The sequence below is a fragment of the Balaenoptera acutorostrata genome, chromosome 9 (genome assembly GCF_949987535.1).
Source record: "Balaenoptera acutorostrata chromosome 9, mBalAcu1.1, whole genome shotgun sequence".
NCBI classification, from domain to species: Eukaryota; Metazoa; Chordata; class Mammalia; order Artiodactyla; family Balaenopteridae; genus Balaenoptera; species Balaenoptera acutorostrata.
This window is the reverse complement of record NC_080072.1, coordinates 114893508-114919479: the sequence shown is the minus strand read 5'-3', so window position 1 is coordinate 114919479 and position 25972 is coordinate 114893508.

The window sequence follows — 25972 nt, the reverse complement described above, 5'->3', positions numbered from 1 at the left end:
CACCCCACCTCACCTTTCCCGTTCAGCAGCCATAGTGTGTTTTCTAAACGTGTGACTCTGTTCTGTTTTGCAATTCAGTTCAAGTGTAGCGGTTTTTACATTCCCTCTATAAGTGATATCTTATGATAAGTGTCTTTTTCTGTGTGACTTATTTCACTTAGAATCATCGTACCTAAATCCACTCATCGTGCTGCTACTAGCCTTATGACGTTGATTTCATGGCTGAGTGATATTCCATTGTACATGAGGACCACAACTTCTTTATCCATTTTTCTCTTTCCTAGGATATTTAAGGTGTAATGAAGTGGGGGTTCTTGTCAACAGAGCAGCCCTAAACTTTGGGGTGCCTGTGTCTTGCTGATTTTTAGTTTTCCCAATTTATACGCCCATGAGTGGAAGTGCCCTATGCTCTCCAAGCTGTGTTTTTTAGATGTTTCAGAACACACCGTACACGTCTCCAGAGTGGCTGTTGGCAATTTACATCCCACCCATCAGCGTAGCAAGGCTCCCATTTCTCCATGGCCGGTCCTGCATTTCTGGTTTGGACATCTTTTTCCGCATGGCCCTTTGGCCGCTGGGAAGCAAGACTTCTTTGGAGCGCTGATTTGCCTTTCCAGGTTGCTTGGTTGGCCAAAAAGGGCGTATGCGTTTTTTCCTGAATATGTTCAGGAAAAAACACATACGCCCTTTTTGGCCAAGGGCATCATTGTCCACGTTTGGCCGCTTTTCATGTGCTTTCAAGGCGATTCGAATCTACCTCCTGAAATCTGTTTCCTGCAATTCTGCCTTGCTTTCAAAGCCTCTTCGTTGCCTTCCCTTAATATATTTGTGGACGAGAGGTATCATTTAAAACTCTGCAGGTTTGTGAATTGCAGTGCCTCTGAGCTCCATTTTTCAACTCGCTTTTTTGGAAGCTGGCCGCAAAAGCGCAGGATTGCTTCAGGCCCTCTTCTGGTTCTGGGGGCCAGGCTGAGCTTGTGCTTAATTCTTCTTCCTGATGGGAAAATAGAGTGACCTGTGCCTGTCCCAACCCCTAGAGCTAGTCTCTCATTGGTTCCCCCTCTTCCCGTTCATCCTCAGGACAAATTGCAACCTGTACGGAACAGGAGGTTAAAGGTGCTGATTCTCCAAGGAGGGAGATGGCTAGTAAAGCGGCTGGAATGGCGAACCCGAGCACAAGGAGATGAGAAATGAGGTGCGTTTTAGAAACCTTTCCCGATCACACGGTGTACCATCTTCTGGGTTTCTCATGCATGTTTTCGATGTAGGAAGATGCCCTTGAACCTGGAGATTTGGGACCCATGGGATGGGTACCATGCAGTATTACTTGAAAGGGTCTGCGTTGGCTCCCCCAACCTCACCGAACCTCTCATCCCCAAGAGTGTCCACCCTTATGTCTCAATCAGCTGTGGGTCTAGATATGGTCAATCCAGGTTGCATCACAGCCCCTGAACGAATTTTGTAAGAATTTCTCTCTCTTTCACTGTCTTTGTTTCACTGGTTTTGAAAAGTAATTTATTTTTATAATGGGGTTTAGCTGCTTTTCACGGCTGTGTTTATGCCGCTTTACACCCCCTTGACTCACTTACAGAGAGATATCAATACATAGGTTTGAAGATTCTTACTAGTCAGATATATTCTTGTGCGGTGAATAGGGGGTGTTGAGTCCAGTTCACTGAAAAAGGAATAGGTCTTCTCTCTTACATATTGGGTTTGTGGAACGGTATCTGAGCTAATTTGAAACCCTTGTTTTATGCATCACCCCACCTCACCTTTCCCGTTCAGCAGCCATAGTGTGTTTTCTAAACGTGTGACTCTGTTCTGTTTTGCAATTCAGTTCAAGTGTAGCAGTTTTTACATTCCCTCTATAAGTGATATCTTATGATAAGTGTCTTTTTCTGTGTGACTTATTTCACTTAGAATCATCGTACCTAAATCCACTCATCGTGCTGCTACTAGCCTTATGACGTTGATTTCATGGCTGAGTGATATTCCATTGTACATGAGGACCACAAGTTCTTTATCCATTTTTCTCTTTCCTAGGATATTTAAGGTGTAATGAAGTGGGGGTTCTTGTCAACAGAGCAGCCCTAAACTTTGGGGTGCCTGTGTCTTGCTGATTTTTAGTTTTCCCAATTTATACGCCCATGAGTGGAAGTGCCCTATGCTCTCCAAGCTGTGTTTTTTAGATGTTTCAGAACACACCGTACACTTCTCCAGAGTGGCTGTTGGCAATTTACATCCCACCCATCAGCGTAGCAAGGCTCCCATTTCTCCATGGCCGGTCCTGCATTTCTGGTTTGGACACCTTTTTCCGCATGGCCCTTTTGCCCCCTGGGAAGCGAGACTTCTTTGGAGCGCTGATTTGCCTTTCCAGGTTGCTTGGTTGGCCAAAAAGGGCGTATGCGTTTTTTCCTGAATATATTCAGGAAAAAACGCATACGCCCTTTTTGGCCAAGGGCATCATTGTCCACGTTTTGCCGCTTTTCGTGTGCTTTCAAGGCGATTCGAATCTACCTCCTGAAATCTGTTTCCTGCAATTCTGCCTTGCTTTCAAAACCTCTTCGTTGCCTTCCCTTAATATATTTGTGGACGAGAGGTATCATTTAAAACTCTGCAGGTTTGTGAATTGCAGTGCCCCTGAGCTCCGTTTTTCAACTCGCTTTTTTGGGAGCTGGCCGCAAAAGCACAGGATTGCTTCAGGCCCTCTTCTGGTTCTGGGGGGCAGGCTGAGCTTGTGCTTAATTCTTCTTCCTGATGGGAAAATAGAGTGACCTGTGCCTGTCCCAACACCTAGAGCTAGTCTCTCATTGGTTCCCCCTCTTCCCGTTCATCCTCAGGACAAATTGCAACCTGTACGGAACAGGAGGTTAAAGGTGCTGATTCTCCAAGGAGGGAGATGGCTAGTAAAGCGGCTGGAATGGCGAACCCGAGCCAAGGAGATGAGAAATGAGGTGCGTTTTAGAAACCTTTCCCGATCACACGGTGTACCATCTTCTGGGTTTCTCATGCCTGTTTTCGACGTAGGAAGATGCCCTTGAACCTGGAGATTTGGGACCCATGGGATGGGTACCATGCAGTATTACTTGAAAGGGTCTGCGTTGGCTCTCCCAACCCCACCGAACCTCTCAGCCCCAAGAGTGTCCACCCTTATGTCTCAATCAGCTGTGGGTCTAGATATGGTCAATCCAGGTTGCATCACAGCCCCTGAACGAATTTTGTAAGAATTTCTCTCTCTTTCACTGTCTTTGTTTCACTGGTTTTGAAAAGTAATTTATTTTTATAATGGGGTTTAGCTGCTTTTCACGGCTGTATTTATGCCGCTTTACACCCCCTTGACTCACTTACAGAGAGATATCAATACATAGGTTTGAAGATTCTTACTAGTCAGATATATTCTTGTGCGGTGAATAGGGGGTGTTGAGTCCAGTTCACTGAAAAAGGAATAGGTCTTCTCTCTTACATATTGGGTTTGTGGAACGGTATCTGAGCTAATTTGAAACCCTTGTTTTATGCATCACCCCACCTCACCTTTCCCGTTCAGCAGCCATAGTGTGTTTTCTAAACGTGTGACTCTGTTCTGTTTTGCAATTCAGTTCAAGTGTAGTGGTTTTTACATTCCCTCTATAAGTGATATCTTATGATAAGTGTCTTTTTCTCTGTGACTTATTTCACTTAGAATCATCGTACCTAAATCCACTCATCGTGCTGCTACTAGCCTTATGACGTTGATTTCATGGCTGAGTGATATTCCATTGTACATGAGGACCACAACTTCTTTATTCATTTTTCTCTTTCCTAGGATATTTAAGGTGTAATGAAGTGGGGGTTCTTGTCAACAGAGCAGCCCTAAACTTTGGGGTGCCTGTGTCTTGCTGATTTTTAGTTTTCCCAATTTATACGCCCATGAGTGGAAGTGCCCTATGCTCTCCAAGCTGTGTTTTTTAGATGTTTCAGAACACACCGTACACGTCTCCAGAGTGGCTGTTGGCAATTTACATCCCACCCATCAGCGTAGCAAGTCTCCAATTTCTCCATGGCCGGTCCTGCATTTCTGGTTTGGACACCTTTTTCCGCATGGCCCTTTTGCCCCCTCGGAAGCGAGACTTCTTTGGAGCGCTGATTTGCCTTTCCAGGTTGCTTGGTTGGCCAAAAAGGGCGTATGCGTTTTTTCCTGAATATATTCAGGAAAAAACGCATACGCCCTTTTTGGCCAAGGGCATCATTGTCCACGTTTTGCCGCTTTTCGTGTGCTTTCAAGGCGATTCGAATCTACCTCCTGAAATCTGTTTCCTGCAATTCTGCCTTGCTTTCAAAGCCTCTTCTTTGCCTTCCCTTAATATATTGGTGGACGAGAGGTATCATTTAAAACTCTGCAGGTTTGTGAATTGCAGTGCCTCTGAGCTCCATTTTTCAACTCGCTTTTTTGGAAGCTGGCCGCAAAAGCGCAGGATTGCTTCAGGCCCTCTTCTGGTTCTGGGGGGCAGGCTGAGCTTGTGCTTAATTCTTCTTCCTGATGGGAAAATAGAGTGACCTGTGCCTGTCCCAACCCCTAGAGCTAGTCTCTCATTGGTTCCCCCTCTTCCCGTTCATCCTCAGGACAAATTGCAACCTGTACAGAACAGGAGGTTAAAGGTGCTGATTCTCCAAGGAGGGAGATGGCTAGTAAAGCGGCTGGAATGGCGAACCCGAGCCAAGGAGATGAGAAATGAGGTGCGTTTTAGAAACCTTTCCCGATCACACGGTGTACCATCTTCTGGGTTTCTCATGCCTGTTTTCGACGTAGGAAGATGCCCTTGAACCTGGAGATTTGGGACCCATGGGATGGGTACCATGCAGTATTACTTGAAAGGGTCTGCGTTGGCTCTCCCAACCCCACCGAACCTCTCAGCCCCAAGAGTGTCCACCATTATGTCTCAATCAGCTGTGGGTCTAGATATGGTCAATCCAGGTTGCATCACAGCCCCTGAACGAATTTTGTAAGAATTTCTCTCTCTTTCACTGTCTTTGTTTCACTGGTTTTGAAAAGTAATTTATTTTTATAATGGGGTTTAGCTGCTTTTCACGGCTGTATTTATGCCGCTTTACACCCCCTTGACTCACTTACAGAGAGATATCAATACATAGGTTTGAAGATTCTTACTAGTCAGATATATTCTTGTGCGGTGAATAGGGGGTGTTGAGTCCAGTTCACTGAAAAAGGAATAGGTCTTCTCTCTTACATATTGGGTTTGTGGAACGGTATCTGAGCTAATTTGAAACCCTTGTTTTATGCATCACCCCACCTCACCTTTCCCGTTCAGCAGCCATAGTGTGTTTTCTAAACGTGTGACTCTGTTCTGTTTTGCAATTCAGTTCAAGTGTAGTGGTTTTTACATTCCCTCTATAAGTGATATCTTATGATAAGTGTCTTTTTCTCTGTGACTTATTTCACTTAGAATCATCGTACCTAAATCCACTCATCGTGCTGCTACTAGCCTTATGACGTTGATTTCATGGCTGAGTGATATTCCATTGTACATGAGGACCACAACTTCTTTATTCATTTTTCTCTTTCCTAGGATATTTAAGGTGTAATGAAGTGGGGGTTCTTGTCAACAGAGCAGCCCTAAACTTTGGGGTGCCTGTGTCTTGCTGATTTTTAGTTTTCCCAATTTATACGCCCATGAGTGGAAGTGCCCTATGCTCTCCAAGCTGTGTTTTTTAGATGTTTCAGAACACACCGTACACGTCTCCAGAGTGGCTGTTGGCAATTTACATCCCACCCATCAGCGTAGCAAGTCTCCAATTTCTCCATGGCCGGTCCTGCATTTCTGGTTTGGACACCTTTTTCCGCATGGCCCTTTTGCCCCCTCGGAAGCGAGACTTCTTTGGAGCGCTGATTTGCCTTTCCAGGTTGCTTGGTTGGCCAAAAAGGGCGTATGCGTTTTTTCCTGAATATATTCAGGAAAAAACGCATACGCCCTTTTTGGCCAAGGGCATCATTGTCCACGTTTTGCCGCTTTTCGTGTGCTTTCAAGGCGATTCGAATCTACCTCCTGAAATCTGTTTCCTGCAATTCTGCCTTGCTTTCAAAGCCTCTTCTTTGCCTTCCCTTAATATATTGGTGGACGAGAGGTATCATTTAAAACTCTGCAGGTTTGTGAATTGCAGTGCCTCTGAGCTCCATTTTTCAACTCGCTTTTTTGGAAGCTGGCCGCAAAAGCGCAGGATTGCTTCAGGCCCTCTTCTGGTTCTGGGGGGCAGGCTGAGCTTGTGCTTAATTCTTCTTCCTGATGGGAAAATAGAGTGACCTGTGCCTGTCCCAACCCCTAGAGCTAGTCTCTCATTGGTTCCCCCTCTTCCCGTTCATCCTCAGGACAAATTGCAACCTGTACAGAACAGGAGGTTAAAGGTGCTGATTCTCCAAGGAGGGAGATGGCTAGTAAAGCGGCTGGAATGGCGAACCCGAGCCAAGGAGATGAGAAATGAGGTGCGTTTTAGAAACCTTTCCCGATCACACGGTGTACCATCTTCTGGGTTTCTCATGCATGTTTTCGATGTAGGAAGATGCCCTTGAACCTGGAGATTTGGGACCCATGGGATGGGTACCATGCAGTATTACTTGAAAGGGTCTGCGTTGGCTCCCCCAACCTCACCGAACCTCTCAGCCCCAAGAGTGTCCACCCTTATGTCTCAATCAGCTGTGGGTCTAGATATGGTCAATGCAGGTTGCATCACAGCCCCTGAACGAATTTTGTAAGAATTTCTCTCTCTTTCACTGTCTTTGTTTCACTGGTTTTGAAAAGTAATTTATTTTTATAATGGGGTTTAGCTGCTCTTCACGGCTGTGTTTATGCCGCTTTACACCCCCTTGACTCACTTACAGAGAGATATCAATACATAGGTTTGAAGATTCTTACTAGTCAGATATATTCTTGTGCGGTGAATAGGGGGTGTTGAGTCCAGTTCACTGAAAAAGGAATAGGTCTTCTCTCTTACATATTGGGTTTGTGGAACGGTATCTGAGCTAATTTGAAACCCTTGTTTTATGCATCACCCCACCTCACCTTTCCCGTTCAGCAGCCATAGTGTGTTTTCTAAACGTGTGACTCTGTTCTGTTTTGCAATTCAGTTCAAGTGTAGCGGTTTTTACATTCCCTCTATAAGTGATATCTTATGATAAGTGTCTTTTTCTGTGTGACTTATTTCACTTAGAATCATCGTACCTAAATCCACTCATCGTGCTGCTACTAGCCTTATGACGTTGATTTCATGGCTGAGTGATATTCCATTGTACATGAGGACCACAACTTCTTTATCCATTTTTCTCTTTCCTAGGATATTTAAGGTGTAATGAAGTGGGGGTTCTTGTCAACAGAGCAGCCCTAAACTTTGGGGTGCCTGTGTCTTGCTGATTTTTAGTTTTCCCAATTTATACGCCCATGAGTGGAAGTGCCCTATGCTCTCCAAGCTGTGTTTTTTAGATGTTTCAGAACACACCGTACACGTCTCCAGAGTGGCTGTTGGCAATTTACATCCCACCCATCAGCGTAGCAAGGCTCCCATTTCTCCATGGCCGGTCCTGCATTTCTGGTTTGGACATCTTTTTCCGCATGGCCCTTTGGCCGCTGGGAAGCAAGACTTCTTTGGAGCGCTGATTTGCCTTTCCAGGTTGCTTGGTTGGCCAAAAAGGGCGTATGCGTTTTTTCCTGAATATGTTCAGGAAAAAACACATACGCCCTTTTTGGCCAAGGGCATCATTGTCCACGTTTGGCCGCTTTTCATGTGCTTTCAAGGCGATTCGAATCTACCTCCTGAAATCTGTTTCCTGCAATTCTGCCTTGCTTTCAAAGCCTCTTCGTTGCCTTCCCTTAATATATTTGTGGACGAGAGGTATCATTTAAAACTCTGCAGGTTTGTGAATTGCAGTGCCTCTGAGCTCCATTTTTCAACTCGCTTTTTTGGAAGCTGGCCGCAAAAGCGCAGGATTGCTTCAGGCCCTCTTCTGGTTCTGGGGGCCAGGCTGAGCTTGTGCTTAATTCTTCTTCCTGATGGGAAAATAGAGTGACCTGTGCCTGTCCCAACCCCTAGAGCTAGTCTCTCATTGGTTCCCCCTCTTCCCGTTCATCCTCAGGACAAATTGCAACCTGTACGGAACAGGAGGTTAAAGGTGCTGATTCTCCAAGCAGGGAGATGGCTAGTAAAGCGGCTGGAATGGCGAACCCGAGCACAAGGAGATGAGAAATGAGGTGCGTTTTAGAAACCTTTCCCGATCACACGGTGTACCATCTTCTGGGTTTCTCATGCATGTTTTCGATGTAGGAAGATGCCCTTGAACCTGGAGATTTGGGACCCATGGGATGGGTACCATGCAGTATTACTTGAAAGGGTCTGCGTTGGCTCCCCCAACCTCACCGAACCTCTCATCCCCAAGAGTGTCCACCCTTATGTCTCAATCAGCTGTGGGTCTAGATATGGTCAATCCAGGTTGCATCACAGCCCCTGAACGAATTTTGTAAGAATTTCTCTCTCTTTCACTGTCTTTGTTTCACTGGTTTTGAAAAGTAATTTATTTTTATAATGGGGTTTAGCTGCTTTTCACGGCTGTGTTTATGCCGCTTTACACCCCCTTGACTCACTTACAGAGAGATATCAATACATAGGTTTGAAGATTCTTACTAGTCAGATATATTCTTGTGCGGTGAATAGGGGGTGTTGAGTCCAGTTCACTGAAAAAGGAATAGGTCTTCTCTCTTACATATTGGGTTTGTGGAACGGTATCTGAGCTAATTTGAAACCCTTGTTTTATGCATCACCCCACCTCACCTTTCCCGTTCAGCAGCCATAGTGTGTTTTCTAAACGTGTGACTCTGTTCTGTTTTGCAATTCAGTTCAAGTGTAGCAGTTTTTACATTCCCTCTATAAGTGATATCTTATGATAAGTGTCTTTTTCTGTGTGACTTATTTCACTTAGAATCATCGTACCTAAATCCACTCATCGTGCTGCTACTAGCCTTATGACGTTGATTTCATGGCTGAGTGATATTCCATTGTACATGAGGACCACAAGTTCTTTATCCATTTTTCTCTTTCCTAGGATATTTAAGGTGTAATGAAGTGGGGGTTCTTGTCAACAGAGCAGCCCTAAACTTTGGGGTGCCTGTGTCTTGCTGATTTTTAGTTTTCCCAATTTATACGCCCATGAGTGGAAGTGCCCTATGCTCTCCAAGCTGTGTTTTTTAGATGTTTCAGAACACACCGTACACTTCTCCAGAGTGGCTGTTGGCAATTTACATCCCGCCCATCAGCGTAGCAAGGCTCCCATTTCTCCATGGCCGGTCCTGCATTTCTGGTTTGGACACCTTTTTCCGCATGGCCCTTTTGCCCCCTGGGAAGCGAGACTTCTTTGGAGCGCTGATTTGCCTTTCCAGGTTGCTTGGTTGGCCAAAAAGGGCGTATGCGTTTTTTCCTGAATATATTCAGGAAAAAACGCATACGCCCTTTTTGGCCAAGGGCATCATTGTCCACGTTTTGCCGCTTTTCGTGTGCTTTCAAGGCGATTCGAATCTACCTCCTGAAATCTGTTTCCTGCAATTCTGCCTTGCTTTCAAAACCTCTTCGTTGCCTTCCCTTAATATATTTGTGGACGAGAGGTATCATTTAAAACTCTGCAGGTTTGTGAATTGCAGTGCCCCTGAGCTCCGTTTTTCAACTCGCTTTTTTGGGAGCTGGCCGCAAAAGCACAGGATTGCTTCAGGCCCTCTTCTGGTTCTGGGGGGCAGGCTGAGCTTGTGCTTAATTCTTCTTCCTGATGGGAAAATAGAGTGACCTGTGCCTGTCCCAACACCTAGAGCTAGTCTCTCATTGGTTCCCCCTCTTCCCGTTCATCCTCAGGACAAATTGCAACCTGTACGGAACAGGAGGTTAAAGGTGCTGATTCTCCAAGGAGGGAGATGGCTAGTAAAGCGGCTGGAATGGCGAACCCGAGCCAAGGAGATGAGAAATGAGGTGCGTTTTAGAAACCTTTCCCGATCACACGGTGTACCATCTTCTGGGTTTCTCATGCCTGTTTTCGACGTAGGAAGATGCCCTTGAACCTGGAGATTTGGGACCCATGGGATGGGTACCATGCAGTATTACTTGAAAGGGTCTGCGTTGGCTCTCCCAACCCCACCGAACCTCTCAGCCCCAAGAGTGTCCACCCTTATGTCTCAATCAGCTGTGGGTCTAGATATGGTCAATCCAGGTTGCATCACAGCCCCTGAACGAATTTTGTAAGAATTTCTCTCTCTTTCACTGTCTTTGTTTCACTGGTTTTGAAAAGTAATTTATTTTTATAATGGGGTTTAGCTGCTTTTCACGGCTGTATTTATGCCGCTTTACACCCCCTTGACTCACTTACAGAGAGATATCAATACATAGGTTTGAAGATTCTTACTAGTCAGATATATTCTTGTGCGGTGAATAGGGGGTGTTGAGTCCAGTTCACTGAAAAAGGAATAGGTCTTCTCTCTTACATATTGGGTTTGTGGAACGGTATCTGAGCTAATTTGAAACCCTTGTTTTATGCATCACCCCACCTCACCTTTCCCGTTCAGCAGCCATAGTGTGTTTTCTAAACGTGTGACTCTGTTCTGTTTTGCAATTCAGTTCAAGTGTAGTGGTTTTTACATTCCCTCTATAAGTGATATCTTATGATAAGTGTCTTTTTCTCTGTGACTTATTTCACTTAGAATCATCGTACCTAAATCCACTCATCGTGCTGCTACTAGCCTTATGACGTTGATTTCATGGCTGAGTGATATTCCATTGTACATGAGGACCACAACTTCTTTATTCATTTTTCTCTTTCCTAGGATATTTAAGGTGTAATGAAGTGGGGGTTCTTGTCAACAGAGCAGCCCTAAACTTTGGGGTGCCTGTGTCTTGCTGATTTTTAGTTTTCCCAATTTATACGCCCATGAGTGGAAGTGCCCTATGCTCTCCAAGCTGTGTTTTTTAGATGTTTCAGAACACACCGTACACGTCTCCAGAGTGGCTGTTGGCAATTTACATCCCACCCATCAGCGTAGCAAGTCTCCAATTTCTCCATGGCCGGTCCTGCATTTCTGGTTTGGACACCTTTTTCCGCATGGCCCTTTTGCCCCCTCGGAAGCGAGACTTCTTTGGAGCGCTGATTTGCCTTTCCAGGTTGCTTGGTTGGCCAAAAAGGGCGTATGCGTTTTTTCCTGAATATATTCAGGAAAAAACGCATACGCCCTTTTTGGCCAAGGGCATCATTGTCCACGTTTTGCCGCTTTTCGTGTGCTTTCAAGGCGATTCGAATCTACCTCCTGAAATCTGTTTCCTGCAATTCTGCCTTGCTTTCAAAGCCTCTTCTTTGCCTTCCCTTAATATATTGGTGGACGAGAGGTATCATTTAAAACTCTGCAGGTTTGTGAATTGCAGTGCCTCTGAGCTCCATTTTTCAACTCGCTTTTTTGGAAGCTGGCCGCAAAAGCGCAGGATTGCTTCAGGCCCTCTTCTGGTTCTGGGGGGCAGGCTGAGCTTGTGCTTAATTCTTCTTCCTGATGGGAAAATAGAGTGACCTGTGCCTGTCCCAACCCCTAGAGCTAGTCTCTCATTGGTTCCCCCTCTTCCCGTTCATCCTCAGGACAAATTGCAACCTGTACAGAACAGGAGGTTAAAGGTGCTGATTCTCCAAGGAGGGAGATGGCTAGTAAAGCGGCTGGAATGGCGAACCCGAGCCAAGGAGATGAGAAATGAGGTGCGTTTTAGAAACCTTTCCCGATCACACGGTGTACCATCTTCTGGGTTTCTCATGCCTGTTTTCGATGTAGGAAGATGCCCTTGAACCTGGAGATTTGGGACCCATGGGATGGGTACCATGCAGTATTACTTGAAAGGGTCTGTGTTGGCTCCCCCAACCTCACCGAACCTCTCAGCCCCAAGAGTGTCCACCCTTATGTCTCAATCAGCTGTGGGTCTAGATATGGTCAATCCAGGTTGCATCACAGCCCCTGAACGAATTTTGTAAGAATTTCTCTCTCTTTCACTGTCTTTGTTTCACTGGTTTTGAAAAGTAATTTATTTTTATAATGGGGTTTAGCTGCTTTTCACGGCTGGGTTTATGCTGCTTTACACCCCCTTGACTCACTTACAGAGAGATATCAATACATAGGTTTGAAGATTCTTACTAGTCAGATATATTCTTGTGCGGTGAATAGGGGGTGTTGAGTCCAGTTCACTGAAAAAGGAATAGGTCTTCTCTCTTACATATTGGGTTTGTGGAACGGTATCTGAGCTAATGTGAAACCCTTGTTTTATGCATCACCCCACCTCACCTTTCCCGTTCAGCAGCCATAGTGTGTTTTCTAAACGTGTGACTCTGTTCTGTTTTGCAATTCAGTTCAAGTGTAGCGGTTTTTACATTCCCTCTATAAGTGATATCTTATGATAAGTGTCTTTTTCTGTGTGACTTATTTCACTTAGAATCATCGTACCTAAATCCACTCATCGTGCTGCTACTAGCCTTATGACGTTGATTTCATGGCTGAGTGATATTCCATTGTACATGAGGACCACAAATTCTTTATCCATTTTTCTCTTTCCTAGGATATTTAAGGTGTAATGAAGTGGGGGTTCTTGTCAACAGAGCAGCCCTAAACTTTGGGGTGCCTGTGTCTTGCTGATTTTTAGTTTTCCCAATTTATACGCCCATGAGTGGAAGTGCCCTATGCTCTCCAAGCTGTGTTTTTTAGATGTTTCAGAACACACCGTACACGTCTCCATAGTGGCTGTTGGCAATTTACATCCCACCCATCAGCGTAGCAAGGCTCCCATTTCTCCATAGCCGGTCCTGCATTTCTGGTTTGGACATCTTTTTCCGCATGGCCCTTTTGCCCGCTGGGAAGCGAGACTTCTTTGGAGCGCTGATTTGCCTTTCCAGGTTGCTTGGTTGGCCAAAAAGGGCGTATGCGTTTTTTCCTGAATATGTTCAGGAAAAAACACATACGCCCTTTTTGGCCAAGGGCATCATTGTCCTCGTTTGGCCGCTTTTCATGTGCTTTCAAGGCGATTCGAATCTACCTCCTGAAATCTGTTTCCTGCAATTCTGCCTTGCTTTCAAAGCCTCTTCGTTGCCTTCCCTTAATATATTTGTGGACGAGAGGTATCATTTAAAACTCTGCAGGTTTGTGAATTGCAGGGCCTCTGAGCTCCATTTTTCAACTCGCTTTTTTGGAAGCTGGCCGCAAAAGCGCAGGATTGCTTCAGGCCCTCTTCTGGTTCTGGGGGGCAGGCTGAGCTTGTGCTTAATTCTTCTTCCTGATGGGAAAATAGAGTGACCTGTGCCTGTCCCAACCCCTAGAGCTAGTCTCTCATTGGTTCCCCCTCTTCCCGTTCATCCTCAGGACAAATTGCAACCTGTACGGAACAGGAGGTTAAAGGTGCTGATTCTCCAAGGAGGGAGATGGCTATTAAAGCGGCTGGAATGGCGAACCCGAGCCAAGGAGATGAGAAATGAGGTGCGTTTTAGAAACCTTTCCCGATCACACGGTGTACCATCTTCTGGGTTTCTCATGCATGTTTTCGATGTAGGAAGATGCCCTTGAACCTGGAGATTTGGGACCCATGGGATGGGTACCATGCAGTATTACTTGAAAGGGTCTGCGTTGGCTCCCCCAACCTCACCGAACCTCTCAGCCCCAAGAGTGTCCACCCTTATGTCTCAATCAGCTGTGGGTCTAGATATGGTCAATCCAGGTTGCATCACAGCCCCTGAACGAATTTTGTAAGAATTTCTCTCTCTTTCACTGTCTTTGTTTCACTGGTTTTGAAAAGTAATTTATTTTTATAATGGGGTTTAGCTGCTCTTCACGGCTGTGTTTATGCCGCTTTACACCCCCTTGACTCACTTACAGAGAGATATCAATACATAGGTTTGAAGTTTCTTACTAGTCAGATATATTCTTGTGCGGTGAATAGGGGGTGTTGAGTCCAGTTCACTGAAAAAGGAATAGGTCTTGTCTCTTACATATTGGGTTTATGGAACGGTATCTGAGCTAATTTGAAACCCTTGTTTTATGCATCACCCAACCTCACCTTTCCCGTTCAGCAGCCATAGTGTGTTTTCTAAACGTGTGACTCTGTTCTGTTTTGCAATTCAGTTCAAGTGTAGCGGTTTTTACATTCCCTCTATAAGTGATATCTTATGATAAGTGTCTTTTTCTGTGTGACTTATTTCACTTAGAATCGTCGTACCTAAATCCACTCATCGTGCTGCTACTAGCCTTATGACGTTGATTTCATGGCTGAGTGATATTCCATTGTACATGAGGACCACAACTTCTTTATCCATTTTTCTCTTTCCTAGGATATTTAAGGTGTAATGAAGTGGGGGTTCTTGTCAACAGAGCAGCCCTAAACTTTGGGGTGCCTGTGTCTTGCTGATTTTTAGTTTTCCCAATTTATACGCCCATGAGTGGAAGTGCCCTATGCTCTCCAAGCTGTGTTTTTTAGATGTTTCAGAACACACCGTACACGTCTCCAGAGTGGCTATTGGCAATTTACATCCCACCCATCAGCGTAGCAAGGCTCCCATTTCTCCATGGCCGGTCCTGCATTTCTGGTTTGGACATCTTTTTCCGCATGGCCCTTTTGCCCGCTGGGAAGCGAGACTTCTTTGGAGCGCTGATTTGCCTTTCCAGGTTGCTTGGTTGGCCAAAAAGGGCGTATGCGTTTTTTCCTGAATATGTTCAGGAAAAAACACATACGCCCTTTTTGGCCAAGGGCATCATTGTCCACATTTGGCCGCTTTTAATGTGCTTTCAAGGCGATTCGAATCTACCTCCTGAAATCTGTTTCCTGCAATTCTGCCTTGCTTTCAAAGCCTCTTCGTTGCCTTCCCTTAATATATTTGTGGACGAGAGGTATCATTTAAAACTCTGCAGGTTTGTGAATTGCAGTGCCTCTGAGCTCCATTTTTCAACTCGCTTTTTTGGAAGCTGGCCGCAAAAGCGCAGGATTGCTTCAGGCCCTCTTCTGGTTCTGGGGGGCAGGCTGAGCTTGTGCTTAATTCTTCTTCCTGATGGGAAAATAGAGTGACCTGTGCCTGTCCCAACACCTAGAGCTAGTCTCTCATTGGTTCCTCCTCTTCCCGTTCATCCTCAGGACAAATTGCAACCTGTACGGAACAGGAGGTTAAAGGTGCTGATTCTCCAAGGAGGGAGATGGCTAGTAAAGCGGCTGGAATGGCGAACCCGAGCACAAGGAGATGAGAAATGAGGTGCGTTTTAGAAACCTTTCCCGATCACACGGTGTACCATCTTCTGGGTTTCTCATGCATGTTTTCGATGTAGGAAGATGCCCTTGAACCTGGAGATTTGGGACCCATGGGATGGGTACCATGCAGTATTACTTGAAAGGGTCTGCGTTGGCTCCCCCAACCTCACCGAACCTCTCATCCCCAAGAGTGTCCACCCTTATGTCTCAATCAGCTGTGGGTCTAGATATGGTCAATCCAGGTTGCATCACAGCCCCTGAACGAATTTTGTAAGAATTTCTCTCTCTTTCACTGTCTTTGTTTCACTGGTTTTGAAAAGTAATTTATTTTTATAATGGGGTTTAGCTGCTTTTCACGGCTGTGTTTATGCCGCTTTACACCCCCTTGACTCACTTACAGAGAGATATCAATACATAGGTTTGAAGATTCTTACTAGTCAGATATATTCTTGTGCGGTGAATAGGGGGTGTTGAGTCCAGTTCACTGAAAAAGGAATAGGTCTTCTCTCTTACATATTGGGTTTGTGGAACGGTATCTGAGCTAATTTGAAACCCTTGTTTTATGCATCTCCCCACCTCACCTTTCCCGTTCAGCAGCCATAGTGTGTTTTCTAAACGTGTGACTCTGTTCTGTTTTGCAATTCAGTTCAAGTGTAGCGGTTTTTACATTCCCTCTATAAGTGATATCTTATGATAAGTGTCTTTTTCTGTGTGACTTATTTCACTTAGAATCATCGTACCTAAATCCACTCATCGTGCTGCTACTAGCCTTATGACGTTGATTTCATGGCTGAGTGATATTCCATTGTACATGAGGACCACAACTTCTTTATCCATTTTTCTCTTTCCTAGGATATTTAAGGTGTAATGAAGTGGGGGTTCTTGTCAACAGAGCAGCCCTAAACTTTGGGGTGCCTGTGTCTTGCTGATTTTTAGTTTTCCCAATTTATACGCCCATGAGTGGAAGTGCCCTATGCTCTCCAAGCTGTGTTTTTTAGATGTTTCAGAACACACCGTACACGTCTCCAGAGTGGCTGTTGGCAATTTACATCCCACCCATCAGCGTAGCAAGGCTCCCATTTCTCCATGGCCGGTCCTGCATTTCTGGTTTGGACATCTTTTTCCGCATGGCCCTTTTGCCCGCTGGGAAGCGAGACTTCTTTGGAGCGCTGATTTGCCTTTCCAGGTTGCTTGGTTGGCCAAAAAGGGCGTATGCGTTTTTTCCTGAATATGTTCAGGAAAAAACACATACGCCCTTTTTGGCCAAGGGCATCATTGTCCTCGTTTGGCCGCTTTTCATGTGCTTTCAAGGCGATTCGAATCTACCTCCTGAAATCTGTTTCCTGCAATTCTGCCTTGCTTTCAAAGCCTCTTCGTTGCCTTCCCTTAATATATTTGTGGACGAGAGGTATCATTTAAAACTCTGCAGGTTTGTGAATTGCAGTGCCTCTGAGCTCCATTTTTCAACTCGCTTTTTTGGAAGCTGGCCGCAAAAGCGCAGGATTGCTTCAGGCCCTCTTCTGGTTCTGGGGGGCAGGCTGAGCTTGTGCTTAATTCTTCTTCCTGATGGGAAAATAGAGTGACCTGTGCCTGTCCCAACCCCTAGAGCTAGTCTCTCATTGGTTCCCCCTCTTCCCGTTCATCCTCAGGACAAATTGCAACCTGTACGGAACAGGAGGTTAAAGGTGCTGATTCTCCAAGGAGGGAGATGGCTAGTAAAGCGGCTGGAATGGCGAACCCGAGCACAAGGAGATGAGAAATGAGGTGCGTTTTAGAAACCTTTCCCGATCACACGGTGTACCATCTTCTGGGTTTCTCATGCATGTTTTCGATGTAGGAAGATGCCCTTGAACCTGGAGATTTGGGACCCATGGGATGGGTACCATGCAGTATTACTTGAAAGGGTCTGCGTTGGCTCCCCCAACCTCACCGAAACTCTCATCCCCAAGAGTGTCCACCCTTATGTCTCAATCAGCTGTGGGTCTAGATATGGTCAATCCAGGTTGCATCACAGCCCCTGAACGAATTTTGTAAGAATTTCTCTCTCTTTCACTGTCTTTGTTTCACTGGTTTTGAAAAGTAATTTATTTCTATAATGGGGTTTAGCTGCTTTTCACGGCTGTGTTTATGCCGCTTTACACCCCCTTGACTCACTTACAGAGAGATATCAATACATAGGTTTGAAGATTCTTACTAGTCAGATATATTCTTGTGCGGTGAATAGGGGGTGTTGAGTCCAGTTCACTGAAAAAGGAATAGGTCTTCTCTCTTACATATTGGGTTTGTGGAACGGTATCTGAGCTAATTTGAAACCCTTGTTTTATGCATCACCCCACCTCACCTTTCCCGTTCAGCAGCCATAGTGTGTTTTCTAAACGTGTGACTCTGTTCTGTTTTGCAATTCAGTTCAAGTGTAGCAGTTTTTACATTCCCTCTATAAGTGATATCTTATGATAAGTGTCTTTTTCTGTGTGACTTATTTCACTTAGAATCATCGTACCTAAATCCACTCATCGTGCTGCTACTAGCCTTATGACGTTGATTTCATGGCTGAGTGATATTCCATTGTACATGAGGACCACAACTTCTTTATCCATTTTTCTCTTTCCTAGGATATTTAAGGTGTAATGAAGTGGGGGTTCTTGTCAACAGAGCAGCCCTAAACTTTGGGGTGCCTGTGTCTTGCTGATTTTTAGTTTTCCCAATTTATACGCCCATGAGTGGAAGTGCCCTATGCTCTCCAAGCTGTGTTTTTTAGATGTTTCAGAACACACCGTACACTTCTCCAGAGTGGCTGTTGGCAATTTACATCCCACCCATCAGCGTAGCAAGGCTCCCATTTCTCCATGGCCGGTCCTGCATTTCTGGTTTGGACACCTTTTTCCGCATGGCCCTTTTGCCCCCTGGGAAGCGAGACTTCTTTGGAGCGCTGATTTGCCTTTCCAGGTTGCTTGGTTGGCCAAAAAGGGCGTATGCGTTTTTTCCTGAATATATTCAGGAAAAAACGCATACGCCCTTTTTGGCCAAGGGCATCATTGTCCTCGTTTGGCCGCTTTTCGTGTGCTTTCAAGGTGATTCGAATCTACCTCCTGAAATCTGTTTCCTGCAATTCTGCCTTGCTTTCAAAACCTCTTCGTTGCCTTCCCTTAATATATTTGTGGACGAGAGGTATCATTTAAAACTCTGCAGGTTTGTGAATTGCAGTGCCCCTGAGCTCCGTTTTTCAACTCGCTTTTTTGGGAGCTGGCCGCAAAAGCGCAGGATTGCTTCAGGCCCTCTTCTGGTTCTGGGGGGCAGGCTGAGCTTGTGCTTAATTCTTCTTCCTGATGGGAAAATAGAGTGACCTGTGCCTGTCCCAACACCTAGAGCTAGTCTCTCATTGGTTCCCCCTCTTCCCGTTCATCCTCAGGACAAATTGCAACCTGTACGGAACAGGAGGTTAAAGGTGCTGATTCTCCAAGGAGGGAGATGGCTAGTAAAGCGGCTGGAATGGCGAACCCGAGCCAAGGAGATGAGAAATGAGGTGCGTTTTAGAAACCTTTCCCGATCACACGGTGTACCATCTTCTGGGTTTCTCATGCCTGTTTTCGACGTAGGAAGATGCCCTTGAACCTGGAGATTTGGGACCCATGGGATGGGTACCATGCAGTATTACTTGAAAGGGTCTGCGTTGGCTCTCCCAACCCCACCGAACCTCTCAGCCCCAAGAGTGTCCACCCTTATGTCTCAATCAGCTGTGGGTCTAGATATGGTCAATCCAGGTTGCATCACAGCCCCTGAACGAATTTTGTAAGAATTTCTCTCTCTTTCACTGTCTTTGTTTCACGGGTTTTGAAAAGTAATTTATTTTTATAATGGGGTTTAGCTGCTTTTCACGGCTGTGTTTATGCCGCTTTACACCCCCTTGACTCACTTACAGAGAGATATCAATACATAGGTTTGAAGATTCTTACTAGTCAGATATATTCTTGTGCGGTGAATAGGGGGTTTTGAGTCCAGTTCACTGAAAAAGGAATAGGTCTTCTCTCTTACATATTGGGTTTGTGGAACGGTATCTGAGCTAATTTGAAACCCTTGTTTTATGCATCACCCCACCTCACCTTTCCCGTTCAGCAGCCATAGTGTGTTTTCTAAACGTGTGACTCTGTTCTGTTTTGCAATTCAGTTCAAGTGTAGTGGTTTTTACATTCCCTCTATAAGTGATATCTTATGATAAGTGTCTTTTTCTCTGTGACTTATTTCACTTAGAATCATCGTACCTAAATCCACTCATCGTGCTGCTACTAGCCTTATGACGTTGATTTCATGGCTGAGTGATATTCCATTGTACATGAGGACCACAACTTCTTTATCCATTTTTCTCTTTCCTAGGATATTTAAGGTGTAATGAAGTGGGGATTCTTGTCAACAGAGCAGCCCTAAACTTTGGGGTGCCTGTGTCTTGCTGATTTTTAGTTTTCCCAATTTATACGCCCATGAGTGGAAGTGCCCTATGCTCTCCAAGCTGTGTTTTTTAGATGTTTCAGAACACACCGTACACGTCTCCAGAGTGGCTGTTGGCAATTTACATCCCACCCATCAGCGTAGCAAGGCTCCCATTTCTCCATGGCCGGTCCTGCATTTCTGGTTTGGACATCTTTTTCCGCATGGCCCTTTTGCCCCCTGGGAAGCGAGACTTCTTTGGAGCGCTGATTTGCCTTTCCAGGTTGCTTGGTTGGCCAAAAAGGGCGTATGCGTTTTTTCCTGAATATGTTCAGGAAAAAACACATACGCCCTTTTTGGCCAAGGGCATCATTGTCCTCGTTTGGCCGCTTTTCATGTGCTTTCAAGGCGATTCGAATCTACCTCCTGAAATCTGTTTCCTGCAATTCTGCCTTGCTTTCAAAGCCTCTTCGTTGCCTTCCCTTAATATATTTGTGGACGAGAGGTATCATTTAAAACTCTGCAGGTTTGTGAATTGCAGTGCCTCTGAGCTCCATTTTTCAACTCGCTTTTTTGGAAGCTGGCCGCAAAAGCGCAGGATTGCTTCAGGCCCTCTTCTGGTTCTGGGGGGCAGGCTGAGCTTGTGCTTAATTCTTCTTCCTGATGGGAAAATAGAGTGACCTGTGCCTGTCCCAACCCCTAGAGCTAGTCTCTCATTGGTTCCCCCTCTTCCCGTTCATCCTCAGGACAAATTGCAACCTGTACGGAACAGGAGGTTAAAGGTGCTGATTCTCCAAGGAGGGAGATGGCTAGTAAAGCGGCTGGAATGGCGAACCCGAGCCAAGGAGATGAGAAATGAGGTGCGTTTTAGAAACCTTTCCCGATCACACGGTGTACCATCTTCTGGGTTTCTCATGCATGTTTTCGATGTAGGAAGATGCCCTTGAACCTGGAGATTTGGGACCCATGGGATGGGTACCATGCAGTATTACTTGAAAGGGTCTGCGTTGGCTCCCCCAACCTCACCGAACCTCTCAGCCCCAAGAGTGTCCACCCTTATGTCTCAATCAGCTGTGGGTCTAGATATGGTCAATGCAGGTTGCATCACAGCCCCTGAACGAATTTTGTAAGAATTTCTCTCTCTTTCACTGTCTTTGTTTCACTGGTTTTGAAAAGTAATTTATTTTTATAATGGGGTTTAGCTGCTCTTCACGGCTGTGTTTATGCCGCTTTACACCCCCTTGACTCACTTACAGAGAGATATCAATACATAGGTTTGAAGTTTCTTACTAGTCAGATATATTCTTGTGCGGTGAATAGGGGGTGTTGATTCCAGTTCACTGAAAAAGGAATAGGTCTTGTCTCTTACATATTGGGTTTATGGAACGGTATCTGAGCTAATTTGAAACCCTTGTTTTATGCATCACCCAACCTCACCTTTCCCGTTCAGCAGCCATAGTGTGTTTTCTAAACGTGTGACTCTGTTCTGTTTTGCAATTCAGTTCAAGTGTAGCGGTTTTTACATTCCCTCTATAAGTGATATCTTATGATAAGTGTCTTTTTCTGTGTGACTTATTTCACTTAGAATCGTCGTACCTAAATCCACTCATCGTGCTGCTACTAGCCTTATGACGTTGATTTCATGGCTGAGTGATATTCCATTGTACATGAGGACCACAACTTCTTTATCCATTTTTCTCTTTCCTAGGATATTTAAGGTGTAATGAAGTGGGGGTTCTTGTCAACAGAGCAGCCCTAAACTTTGGGGTGCCTGTGTCTTGCTGATTTTTAGTTTTCCCAATTTATACGCCCATGAGTGGAAGTGCCCTATGCTCTCCAAGCTGTGTTTTTTAGATGTTTCAGAACACACCGTACACGTCTCCAGAGTGGCTGTTGGCAATTTACATCCCACCCATCAGCGTAGCAAGGCTCCCATTTCTCCATGGCCGGTCCTGCATTTCTGGTTTGGACATCTTTTTCCGCATGGCCCTTTTGCCCGCTGGGAAGCGAGACTTCTTTGGAGCGCTGATTTGCCTTTCCAGGTTGCTTGGTTGGCCAAAAAGGGCGTATGCGTTTTTTCCTGAATATGTTCAGGAAAAAACACATACGCCCTTTTTGGCCAAGGGCATCATTGTCCACGTTTGGCCGCTTTTAATGTGCTTTCAAGGCGATTCGAATCTACCTCCTGAAATCTGTTTCCTGCAATTCTGCCTTGCTTTCAAAGCCTCTTCGTTGCCTTCCCTTAATATATTTGTGGACGAGAGGTATCATTTAAAACTCTGCAGGTTTGTGAATTGCAGTGCCTCTGAGCTCCATTTTTCAACTCGCTTTTTTGGAAGCTGGCCGCAAAAGCGCAGGATTGCTTCAGGCCCTCTTCTGGTTCTGGGGGGCAGGCTGAGCTTGTGCTTAATTCTTCTTCCTGATGGGAAAATAGAGTGACCTGTGCCTGTCCCAACCCCTTGAGCTAGTCTCTCATTGGTTCCTCCTCTTCCCGTTCATCCTCAGGACAAATTGCAACCTGTACGGAACAGGAGGTTAAAGGTGCTGATTCTCCAAGGAGGGAGATGGCTAGTAAAGCGGCTGGAATGGCGAACCCGAGCCAAGGAGATGAGAAATGAGGTGCGTTTTAGAAACCTTTCCCGATCACACCGTGTACCATCTTCTGGGTTTCTCATGCATGTTTTCGATGTAGGAAGATGCCCTTGAACCTGGAGATTTGGGACCCATGGGATGGGTACCATGCAGTATTACTTGAAAGGGTCTGCGTTGGCTCCCCCAACCTCACCGAACCTCTCAGCCCCAAGAGTGTCCACCCTTATGTCTCAATCAGCTGTGGGTCTAGATATGGTCAATGCAGGTTGCATCACAGCCCCTGAACGAATTTTGTAAGAATTTCTCTCTCTTTCACTGTCTTTGTTTCACTGGTTTTGAAAAGTAATTTATTTTTATAATGGGGTTTAGCTGCTTTTCACGGCTGTGTTTATGCCGCTTTACACCCCCTTGACTCACTTACAGAGAGATATCAATACATAGGTTTGAAGTTTCTTACTAGTCAGATATATTCTTGTGCGGTGAATAGGGGGTGTTGAGTCCAGTTCACTGAAAAAGGAATAGGTCTTGTCTCTTACATATTGGGTTTGTGGAACGGTATCTGAGCTAATTTGAAACACTTGTTTTATGCATCACCCCACCTCACCTTTCCCGTTCAGCAGCCATAGTGTGTTTTCTAAACGTGTGACTCTGTTCTGTTTTGCAATTCAGTTCAAGTGTAGCGGTTTTTACATTCCCTCTATAAGTGATATCTTATGATAAGTGTCTTTTTCTGTGTGACTTATTTCACTTAGAATCGTCGTACCTAAATCCACTCATCGTGCTGCTACTAGCCTTATGACGTTGATTTCATGGCTGAGTGATATTCCATTGTACATGAGGACCACAACTTCTTTATCCATTTTTCTCTTTCCTAGGATATTTAAGGTGTAATGAAGTGGGGGTTCTTGTCAACAGAGCAGCCCTAAACTTTGGGGTGCCTGTGTCTTGCTGATTTTTAGTTTTCCCAATTTATACGCCCATGAATGGAAGTGCCCTATGCTCTCCAAGCTGTGTTTTTTAGATGTTTCAGAGCACACCGTACACTTCTCCAGAGTGGCTGTTGGCAATTTACATCCCACCCATCAGCGTAGCAAGGCTCCAATTTCTCCATGGCCGGTCCTGCATTTCTGGTTTGCACACCTTTTTCCGCATGGCCCTTTTGCCCGCTGGGAAGCGAGACTTCTTTGGAGCGCTGATTTGCCTTTCCAGGTTGCTTGGTTGGCCAAAAAGGGCGTATGCGTTTTTTCCTGAATATATTCAGGAAAAAACGCATACGCCATTTTTGGCCAAGGGCATCATTGTCCACGTTTTGCCGCTTTTCGTGTGCTTTCAAGGCGATTCGAATCTACCTCCTGAAATCTGTTTCCTGCAATTCTGCCTTGCTTTCAAGGCCTCTTCGTTGCCTTCCCTTAATATATTTGTGGACGAGAAGTATCATTTAAAACTCTGCAGGTTTGTGAATTGCAGTGCCCCTGAGCTCCATTTTTCAACTCGCTTTTTTGGGAGCTGGCCGCAAAAGCGCAGGATTGCTTCAGGCCCTCTTCTGGTTCTGGGGGGCAGGCTGAGCTTGTGCTTAATTCTTCTTCCTGATGGGAAAATAGAGTGACCTGTGCCTGTCCCAACACCTAGAGCTAGTCACTCATTGGTTCCCCCTCTTCCCGTTCATCCTCAGGACAAATTGCAACCTGTACGGAACAGGAGGTTAAAGGTGCTGATTCTCCAAGGAGGGAGATGGCTAGTAAATCGGCTGGAATGGCGAACCCGAGCCAAGGAGATGAGAAATGAGGTGCGTTTTAGAAACCTTTCCCGATCACACGGTGTACCATCTTCTGGGTTTCTCATGCATGTTTTCGATGTAGGAAGATGCCCTTGAACCTGGAGATTTGGGACCCATGGGATGGGTACCATGCAGTATTACTTGAAAGGGTCTGCGTTGGCTCTCCCAACCCCACCGAACCTCTCAGCCCCAAGAGTGTCCACCCTTATGTCTCAATCAGCTGTGGGTCTAGATATGGTCAATCCAGGTTGCATCACAGCCCCTGAACGAATTTTGTAAGAATTTCTCTCTCTTTCACTGTCTTTGTTTCACTGGTTTTGAAAAGTAATTTATTTTTATAATGGGGTTTAGCTGCTTTTCACGGCTGTGTTTATGCCGCTTTACACCCCCTTGACTCACTTACAGAGAGATAGCAATACATAGGTTTGAAGATTCTTACTAGTCAGATATATTCTTGTGCGGTGAATAGGGGGTGTTGAGTCCAGTTCACTGAAAAATGAATAGGTCTTCTCTCTTACATATTGGGTTTGTGGAACAGTATCTGAGCTAATTTGAAACCCTTGTTTTATGCATCACCCCACCTCACCTTTCCCGTTCAGCAGCCATAGTGTGTTTTCTAAACGTGTGACTCTGTTCTGTTTTGCAATTCAGTTCAAGTGTAGCGGTTTTTACATTCCCTCTATAAGTGATATCTTATGATAAGTGTCTTTTTCTGTGTGACTTATTTCACTTAGAATCATCGTACCTAAATCCACTCATCGTGCTGCTACTAGCCTTATGACGTTGATTTCATGGCTGAGTGATATTCCATTGTACATGAGGACCACAACTTCTTTATCCATTTTTCTCTTTCCTAGGATATTTAAGGTGTAATGAAGTGGGGGTTCTTGTCAACAGAGCAGCCCTAAACTTTGGGGTGCCTGTGTCTTGCTGATTTTTAGTTTTCCCAATTTATACGCCCATGAGTGGAAGTGCCCTATGCTCTCCAAGCTGTGTTTTTTAGATGTTTCAGAACACACCGTACACGTCTCCAGAGTGGCTGTTGGCAATTTACATCCCACCCATCAGCGTAGCAAGGCTCCCATTTCTCCATGGCCGGTCCTGCATTTCTGGTTTGGACATCTTTTTCCGCATGGCCCTTTTGCCCGCTGGGAAGCGAGACTTCTTTGGAGCGCTGATTTGCCTTTCCAGGTTGCTTGGTTGGCCAAAAAGGGCGTATGCGTTTTTTCCTGAATATGTTCAGGAAAAAACACATACGCCCTTTTTGGCCAAGGGCATCATTGTCCACGTTTGGCCGCTTTTCATGTGCTTTCAAGGCGATTCGAATCTACCTCCTGAAATCTGTTTCCTGCAATTCTGCCTTGCTTTCAAAGCCTCTTCGTTGCCTTCCCTTAATATATTTGTGGACGAGAGGTATCATTTAAAACTCTGCAGGTTTGTGAATTGCAGTGCCTCTGAGCTCCATTTTTCAACTCGCTTTTTTGGAAGCTGGCCGCAAAAGCGCAGGATTGCTTCAGGCCCTCTTCTGGTTCTGGGGGGCAGGCTGAGCTTGTGCTTAATTCTTCTTCCTGATGGGAAAATAGAGTGACCTGTGCCTGTCCCAACCCCTAGAGCTAGTCTCTCATTGGTTCCCCCTCTTCCCGTTCATCCTCAGGACAAATTGCAACCTGTACGGAACAGGAGGTTAAAGGTGCTGATTCTCCAAGGAGGGAGATGGCTAGTAAAGCGGCTGGAATGGCGAACCCGAGCCAAGGAGATGAGAAATGAGGTGCGTTTTAGAAACCTTTCCCGATCACACGGTGTACCATCTTCTGGGTTTCTCATGCATGTTTTCGATGTAGGAAGATGCCCTTGAACCTGGAGATTTGGGACCCATGGGATGGGTACCATGCAGTATTACTTGAAAGGGTCTGCGTT